The sequence below is a fragment of the Meriones unguiculatus genome, chromosome 2 (assembly GCF_030254825.1).
Source record: "Meriones unguiculatus strain TT.TT164.6M chromosome 2, Bangor_MerUng_6.1, whole genome shotgun sequence".
NCBI lineage: Eukaryota > Metazoa > Chordata > Mammalia > Rodentia > Muridae > Meriones > Meriones unguiculatus.
Genome location: NC_083350.1, coordinates 129197423 through 129207043, shown reverse-complemented (window position 1 = coordinate 129207043; position 9621 = coordinate 129197423). Strand labels below are relative to the sequence as shown.

The 9621-nt window shown below is 40.4% G+C and overlaps 1 long non-coding RNA gene across 1 annotated transcript; it reads right to left on the bottom strand.

Moving 5' to 3' along the window:
- Positions 1 to 664: 664 nt before the first annotated feature.
- On the bottom strand, positions 665 to 8943 carry LOC132652192 (uncharacterized). Its single transcript, XR_009589670.1, has 3 exons — positions 8649 to 8943; positions 6766 to 6926; positions 665 to 1478 (listed from the first exon to the last, which is right to left on the bottom strand). It is a non-coding gene; the product is annotated as an uncharacterized LOC132652192 (long non-coding RNA).
- Positions 8944 to 9621: the final 678 nt, after the last annotated feature.

Genomic DNA, 9621 nt, shown 5'->3' with positions numbered 1-9621 from the left:
TTAAATTCTATCGTCATGCTTCTGGATGCCCTTGGATAAACTGTTCTGCTTATTTTAATCAAGAGCAGAATCAACCAACAAATCATCCTTGCTTAAGCTCTGGGTAGAACTGGCTCCTTGGACCTCTCATGGACAACAGCACACCTCGCCTTTCCTAATGTAGCATCCCTTTCACCACTCAAGGGACAAATAGTCGCTTTCACAAAGCACTATGACATGGATCATGGTAGAAATTTTCTTCTCCATATTTTCCCTTTTTAATTAGCGAGTGATAATTACTTGGCTGTGGTTCCAGAACCTTCTGTGGGAAAGAGGGCTCTTTGCGAAGAGCTGGCCTTTCTTTTGGCATTTTATTTTGGTTTCAAGGCTAAAATAAATCTTTGGACCTGACCGTCAAGGCTCTTCATGATGTAGACCCGATTTGATTTTGTGCCAGACAAATAATTTATTATAGATGAGCAGGAACCATACCTTGGCGGGGTTATGGGCCTACATAAAATGACGAAACTATCATCCATGAAAGTAAAAATGGGAAGGACATATGTAACTATGGTTCCTTGGTGTGACATAGATCAGGGAGAGTATATCAGCTTACTGGAAGGAGGGAAGAAGAGGGAGGGAGAGGAAGGGAAGAGGGAAAGCAGAATGCACCATGGAAGGAAAGCACAGTGAACTCCAGATAGATTTATTCCTCCCCTCCTTTCTTTTTTTTGACACAGAGAGAGAGGGAGAGAGAGAGAGAGAGAGGACATGGTGTGGGTGGGGTGAGGGGGAAACATGATCAAAAATACATAATGTGAAAAATATTTTTAATAAAATAATAGGTCTTGGATAATGTGAGTCTTCCATAGATCTGAAGAAGGAAGAGGCTAAATAAATAAATAAGAATTGTGAAGGGGAGGGACATGCAACAGTCATGTTTTCGAATGGAAATGTTCGTGGGCTTGGTGGTGCAAACAGCATGGTGGTTCATGTTGAAGAGCAGAGCAAGAAAATAGGGAGGCAAGGGAAGGAATTAGGTGTACACAGGCCACTTAAAAACAGGCAGGAACACTAAAACCTGGTGAAGTAGTAACAGCCAGTGAACGCTTCGAAGAACACATGCCAATAAACTCCCTCGTAAGTTTACTGCGCATGAGGGAGATATGTACCGACGGACTCTTTCCCCTGTGTAGAGGAGTATTTCTGGCCAGCCCTCATTTGGCATGCGCGGAGTCTTCGTTGACTACCCATTCTGTGCTAGGTGTTACAGAAGGTGACATGGCCATAGGAACAGACAAGACTGAAGTTGAAGGGTGCCCCTCCACCCTTTCCAGACGTACCGGAAGAACACCTGCCTTTCTGCTCTTCTCTTTTGATTCCTCGTCCTGGATAAAGGCGCCGGAGCCACCAGCAGCAGTTCTGGTACATAAGGTTGCTAAAGGGTGGCTGTCATTTTCTTTACCTGGATGTTTCCGATTTTCCCTTTAGGAGAAGGTCTGAGGAGAGAAAGAATATTATTTGTGTAAAGAGGGAAGAGAAGTTCCACCATTACTTTTATGTTTTCTTGACAAGCTTATTGGAGTGTGGCCACAAAGGTGAACTTTCTTTGTGATGGGAAAGTCACAGATCTGTGCGCCTCCCATTTCCTCCATAGCTGCAATGTTTGTGCACTCTATCAGTCACTGCAGCTGAGTCCATCTTAATGGTATAAATATTTCCACAACTGAGACCACTCTGTAAATTGTCAGATATTTATTAATTAGTACAAGATCTCTTCATGAAATCCTGGCTTCGAGGTTTGAATTTAAAAACAAACCAACAAACCAACAAAACATTTTGGATGTTGCCGTGGAACTTGTTACTTTCAATTCATTGTCTAGAATTATGCCTGGAGCCATGCAAAGCAAATCTTGGAATGGGACTACAGAAAATTGCAATTTCCTAGAAATTTATTTTTTAAAATTTATTCTGGTGCCAACACCAGTGAGTGATAGTGTTTGCCTTGTTTGCATATTTTACCAACTGTTTTGCTCATCTATTCATTAATTTTCTTACTCTTCTTTTTAAACTGGTTATATATAATGTATATTATATATAACAATCTATTATATATGTAATATAATATATTATATAATATATTATATAATATATAATAAATATATATTATAAATATAATAATATATATTATATAATAATATATAATAATATATTATATAATATATAATAAACATAATATATATAATATATGTTATATATAAAATAATCTTATAGACTATGATTATAATCTTATAGAGCACATAGGTTGTAATCATAATCTATGTATAATTATAATATATAATCTATATATTATATCTAATATTTTATATTATATAATAATAAATAATTATAACATATAGATTATAATTATAATCTATAGATTATATATACCTTTGTTCAGAAATTTTTTTAATTCGATGTTCATAACCTGGCAAATACCCTGGGATTTAAAGCGTCCTCGTGATCTATGTGAGAATGTGTCAATCAAACTCTAGGTGGCGCTCGACATCCGGCTTGGGAAGCAGGGCAAGGCGCCCAGAGGACATGCACAGGCTGATGCTGAACTAGGAGTGGAGCTTTCCGTGTGGGGGTGGAGGATGGGGTAGAGCAGGATGTGTGCTTAGGTTTCATTTGGGGGAAACAAAACAGCATTCTACAATGTAATTTAGTTGTACATTTCTATTCGGAAAAAAAATGGCATAAAAATGTGCAACTTGAGCTCCATCCTTCTCACCTCCTGGAATGGGTTGGTTTCTCTTGCATTTCTTCATTGCGATCGATCCTGGTGGTAACTGTTAAAGTATTTGTCTAATTTTTTCCCTGCTTGGACTGAAATCCCCTGGAGCAGGGTCCTGGCAGTGCTCAGCTATTATGTTTGGTTTGTATCCATTTGCCTACTGTTTCATTCATTTGCTCTTTTCGTTTGGTCACATTTTGTCTGCCTTTCCTCTTCCCAGCACCTTTCTCTTAACCCTGCTGATATGCCACTTCCTTTCAGTCGTTCTGCTCTCCCATCCTATACCTGGCCCATCCCACCCTGCCCTTATTGATCAGGAGATTTTAAAATGAAGAAACATTAATGTAAGAAAGTAAACGTCTAAAAATACATGTAAATAGACTCAAAAGTCAGAGTAAGAGTACTCAAACAATTTTGTCAGGGCAGAATACCAAGGGTGGCCTCCTATTCATTTCTTCAGGAGCCCTAGCTCTCCTGAGCATGTGCTTTGCCTCCTGGATTTTGGCAACCGGAAGCTGGAGGTCAGCAGAGCCCTTGGTGCTGGATGGTCTGAAATAGGGGCAGTTGGCTGGTGCCATAAGTTGTGTCTTGGCTCACTTCATTCAACTCCTGGAGTCCAGAAATTCTAATACCTGAGGGCTTTCTCTGCGTTAGATCCTGACTCTCTCTGTGCATTTGTAAGCCAGAGCTGTTATGCCTGCTTTCTTTTCTTTTTTTTCTTTCCTTCTTTCCTTTCCTTTCCTTTCCTTTCCTTTCCTTTCCTTTCCTTTCCTTTCCTTTCCTTTCCTTTCCTTTCCTTTCCTTTCCTTTCCTTTCCTTTCCTTTCCTTTCCTTTCCTTTCCTTTCCTTTCCTTACCTTTCCTTTCCTTTTTTCCTTTCCTTTCCTTTCCTTTCCTTTCCTTTCCTTTCCTTTCCTTTCCTTTCCTTTCCTTTCCTTTCCTTTCCTTTCCTTTTTCCTTTCCTTTCCTTTCATTTTTCCTTTCCTTTCCTTTCCTTTCCTTTCCTTTCCTTTTCTCTTCTCTTCTTTTTTTTCTTGTCTTCTCTTCTCTTCTCTTCTCTTTCTTTTTCTTTCTTCCTTCCTTTCTATGTTTCCGGACTTGGAAGGAAGGAAGGAAGGAAGGAAGGAAGGAAGGAAGGAAGGAAGGAAATGGAGGGAGGGAAAAAGGGAGAGGGAAGGGAAACTACGCTAAATTTTGGACTGTATCAATTGTTATCCACAGAGGCCTGACTCTTTGTTTAAATCCAGTTCACATTGATAGGAACTGAAAACAAAAGTGATATTGGCAGCCTCTCTGCTTCCCCTGAAGTGATAAGTGGAAAGTCCGGATTTTGGAAGACTGCACCCCTCCCCTCCCCCCCAAATCCTTGCATTATTTCCAACCACAAAAACAAAACAGAGGGCTGGAGAGGAACTCACAGGCGCTGATGCCAAACCTCATTTGTTCAGATGAAGATAATGGGGCTCTCCAGTGAGAACTTCCTCAAAGCCACTGAACTCAGGCATCAGAGCCAAAATTCAGTCTTCTGGCCAGGTCCACACCCTTGCCACTCACAGGATGCAGCTTTCCTGCTTGAGTTTAAATTTCAGACAAAGGGTCCACCGTAAACGTATTTCCTCAACTCTCATTATTTTATTCAAAAACCTCGCCAGAGACCCAGCTTACAATGCCGAAGGAAAAAATAGTATGTATTCTTTAAAAGCTGCCCAAAAAAGGAAGAAAACCTTGAAAGCGTATAAATGTCGTATCTCCTTGTGAATGGAAACTCATTCGTCTTGTCGGGGTAATGAAGACAGTTTTAGACAGGTTTCTCTTCCTTCCACAAGTCGTACATGCTTTTGAAATGATTCTGAAAATATTTCTTGGACATTCTCACAATACATGCATCTGTCCCATGTAAGCTGAAATGATTGACCTCTGGGAAATTAAATGGGCAAACCTGCCAATGAAATGATTCTGTTTGTCTACTATCTTTAAACAGCTAGTCATACATACATGAAATTAGTGAAATAGCTGGGTTCTACTTATCTTCTCAGAAAACCCAAAGTCCTCTTTCAATTATGTCCCAGACACCAGAGAAACAATTCTTATGGAAGACATTAGAATTGCTCCAGTTTTTTAAGATAAAATTCAAAGAACTTGTTTTAAATCCATTAATAAAAATCTCGATAAGATATTTGATATTTTTAGTCAGCCTTCAACATACTAAACAGTTATATCCCAAAAGTCAGTGGGTGAATGAGATGGGGAGTTTGGAGTGCATTTTTTTTTTCATCAAAACAATGTCACTCAATAGTAGTCAGTCCCCAGACTGTTCTTCCATTGCTATTTAACTAGCAGTATAGCAAGCGCCTACGTACTTAACAATTATTGTTCTCATAGTGAGATTAGTAATTAATTGGCTCAAAATTAATCAACAGATTTAGAGAGTATTTGAGATTCTAATATCTATGAGAACAAGTTTCAGTTGGAGATATTTGAGACGGGAGGTGGGGACCTTCTTGTCTTTTCTGTAGAAGACCGTGAGGTACTTTGAAAACTTGAAAGCAATGCCGAGTCTCTGGCATATTTCACTTTCTCTAACCGATGTGACTAAGTCCCTGGTCCTGGCGCAGCATCGACTACCATCGGGGAAACAGGAGAGGAGAGAGGGCAGAAGTTGAGGTCTTCGCACGTTGGTGCAAACAGAAATTGCCTACGCTGCAAGCAGAGAAGAGGGGAGTGAGTTGTGCTGGACAGGAAATGAGGGGTTACATGTGTCCAAGAGTCCTGTGTGCACGCAGAAGAAGACAGGTGGTTTCCAGAAAGTTCAGAAGGGCAATGGAAGCATTCGAGCTTTGGTTCACAACCTTCCTATGCGGAGGACCCTTTAATAGAGTCTCTCATGGTGTAGTGATCCCCAACTATAAAAATACTTCTGTTGCTATTTCATAACTGTACTTTTGCTACTGTTATGAACTGTAACATAAATACCTGATAGGTAGAATGTCTGATATGACTCCAAAGGGGTCACAGCCCACAGGTTGGAGAACCACTGCCTTAGAGCATGAGCTGTTCGTAAGTGAACGTATTTAGGATTTTCAACAAAAGTGTGTTTGTTCCTTAGAAACAAGGGTTTTTAACAGGACCTGGACTCATGTTTAAAGTCATTCATATCTATGATGGCCTATGGTGTTCAAGAGCTGGGGAAATGGGGGTAAAAAAAAAAATCAAGCAATCACACTTTACCTTGAGGGGATGGTAGGCTACACATATGATTTATTTTCCTCATTTAATCTTCACAGTAATCTATGGAATTGTTCTTATCCCACTTTCCAATTAAGGAAACAGAAGATAATCAGTTTGCCCTCATCATGCTGATGGTAAGCAGTGAGGCCTGTATTTGAACCCAGTGATCTGAACACAGACTGTAAACCCATATTTCCCATTTTGCACTTTGTCCGAACATTGCTCCGTTAACTCCTTTGCCTCTTGCCATCAATCATTCCTCCCCAATTCCTTCTGGGACTTGGAATGCCCTCTGAGGAGTGGCTAAGCATGGAGGGTGGAAGTGCAAGCAGGATCCAACGCCCTGACTTCAGGCTCCCTTCAGATTCCATCACTACCATGAGGAAACTGCATTCCCACAGAGAAGTTGTCAGATTGGAAGAAAATTATGGCAAAAGGTCTCCTAAAAGGCCTCAGAGACTTGGATCTTATCTCATTCCACAAGCCAAAGGCTACTTTCTTAAATCAAAGGCTGATACGAAGCTCGTTTTTATAAAGTGCTGTCTTGACATCGCTCCTCTTTGTACAACTGGACAGACAGTCCCATTGTCCCTTTAAATAATGTTGAAAACTGCCTTGAACTTTGGCTTGCAGACTGTCCTTTGAAATGACTTTGCCTCCCTGGACATATTAACTCACAGTTTTTTCTTCTACTTCAACCTGGCAAAAGTTATTGTCCCTCATAAAACTTTCCCTCCCCTTCTCTAAGCCATCGCATAAGCCGTTCCTCTTGATGATACATACCCCTTCTCAAGCCGTATCCATTACTCTGTCAACTTGCCTTGGAGGTTAATCTGCTAGTGAGAATTTAAGTGCTCTCCTGGGGTAGAGTAGGAAATGGAGGACCTTGGGTGCTGAAGTCAGTTCGTCCGTCTAGGTTCAAATCCCATTTCTTCCATTAACATCTGCATCGTTAACAGGCAAAGGTTTTAACTTTTCCCAAACATTGCTTCCTTGCTTAGAACATGAAACAGGGCCAGCAGAACACTTGCTCTGAGGACTGAATTACATGGGGCAAATAAGTAACTTACCTCAAAGTAAACACATTACAAATTTCAGTACGTGTTAGTCACCATTATCACGATTCTCTTGGAGTGTAAATTATCAGATATATGTAGCAAATGGACACAGAGGAGGTGTTTAACACACCATTTTTTTTGGTAAGACTGAAAAGCTAAAAACAGTCATACCCAGTCATTGTTGACTATGTAGCCACTTAAAATAATATTGCAATATATTTAGACTATATTGTGAGTTTTACAAAATGAGCCATAAAACCCAAAGAGTATGATATTTAGGGGACAAAATACACCCTAAGAAAAACTGTTTGAGTCCATCTACAAAAATATTAGATGCTAATCATCTAAATAGCTGGGAGGTTTGTGCAGTGTGGGTGGGAATTAGGATTAGGAGAGACTTTGATTTTGCCTTGTGTTTTTCTGCCGTTACTCCAGTTTGTGATTTTTGTAATTAGGAAAATGATAGTCTGTTGAAAAATGCTCTATAAGGGTTTCCCTTCTCAGATGATCCCCTCCTGGCTCCAATTAATTCCAATAGCCAGCTCATCCCACCATGTCTGCCTCCCCCACTGCCCATGGATCTGTGTTCTCTGCGCACAGCTGCAGCTGGTTTTCAATGGTTGGCAGGATCGACGGCTGGTGTTTCGACATATTTGTGTGGGTTCCCTCTCATCAGACTGTGTTGCCACGAGAGTGTCTCCCCAGTTTTCCCTGAAATTGTTCCCAGCGACTTAGAAGATCTTTGTCCTCTATGCTAAAGAACCAAGGTCGCTGGCAGAGAATAAAACAAACCCGCAGCCAGTGTCTTCCTCATGAGCGTTAGCGTCTACTGGGGCCACATCGCAAATGTTAGACACGGAGGGGCTTAGAGACTATTTGGGAGTTTTGTCTTGTTCTTGTGTTTACGTGGGTATTTTATTTCCTCGTGGGACTCAGAAATACCACGTTCCTGAGGCCCCTTCCCTGGAGAAGGGGTTACATAGCTGTTATAACCAATGAGATGGGAGCATACACACTTGCAGCACTAAATAATTTTGTGGGACCCCATATGAATTCTTTCTGCTAGTTTCTACCATCTTTATAGCTCCAGAAAGACTTGAAGCCACAATGTAGGAGACCCAATATATGAGAAAAACCTGGATCCCTGAGTTTTTCTGTTTAGACAGGAATCACCCAAGAGGATTATCTAAAGAGCAAACATCTGAAATGGAGGGTGTTTGTGGGAGAAAGGAACCGTTTATTACATAAAGCGTTGAAATGTGAGGGTGGAGTTTTCCTGTAGCAATCTGACCCCGACTTAAACAGAAAGTTGTACATATGTCATAAAAGGATTCTAGGTAACATCTCCTAAGTGTACACAGCACATAAAGGAATAGTATCTACACTACATATATATACATATATATACATATATGTACACATATATATACATATATGTACTGTGGCATATACAAAGTATAGAATGTGAACATATAATTTAAAAAATTGTCTAATGCTTTACCCTCAGAGATTTTGCTGTCTTTTTTTTTACTCAGTCCTTTTAGTAGCTTTGAGAGTAGTAATAAATTCATTTTTGTGTTGTGATATAAGAAATTCAAATGTAGTTACCTCGTTTGACCTGTTCTGGAACCAAGAGTTTATGGGCAGTACCTCCTGGTTCTCCTTCTCTGTCGGATGCCCAGAAACATAAGTACTGCAAAAGTCCAGGACGGTGGCTAATGATTCAATTCCTTGCCAAAAACAAAACAAAACAAAACAAAACAAAACAAAACAAAAAAACCAAAAAAAAAAAAAAAAAAAAAAAGAAAGAAAGAAAGAAAAAAGAAAAAGAAACTTGATTGCATAATTTTCTAAGCATCAGTTTGCAAGACTGGTTCCACCAGAAGTTAACAGATATCTCATGAAATTGAGCTCCAAAGGCAACTGACTTTGGGAAACACTGAGTCAAGCAAATGAGATCAAAAGTTTTCTATTTATTGTCTTTGGCTTGGGACTTGGAAGCTCATTGGATGAGTTGTGTAACCTGTGTACCTAGCGCTGGAACCTTTTCTTGATGGAGCCATCGTGAGGAGAGCTGCCAACGCAGCCCCAGGTAACAGCTCTGTTCTCCATGCGCGCGCGCCGGGGCCTCCTTAGGTCAGTTTACTTACACCCGGTCAGGAAATTTCTCCGCCGGTGTTTCAGCCACAACGGTCTCAACCCTTTAAACCAGAGTCAAGGGGAACTGTCTGGGTAAAGCAGAAATTCATGTGTCTTTCAGCTGATTCCAGACAGCAACTGGGCACATTTATTGCGGCTGAAAGAAAGGAAATGTAAATAAGGATGAGGGTTTCAAGGAAACAACAACAACAAAAAGGCGTACTAGCTAGGATCGGTCTAGCCGACTGACATATATATTCAGCTTGGAGCATTTGCAGCCACAGGGGGCTGTTGAGGTACAGTGAACTTGGATCTGCAGATGGATTAGACATTTATGAGCGTGACTGGCAAGTAAATTTATGTGAACTAGAACAAAAAAGACACAGGAAATAAAGTCTCAAGTTCCAGGATGTAAATTGATCACATGTGGAGGGAGGGGCCA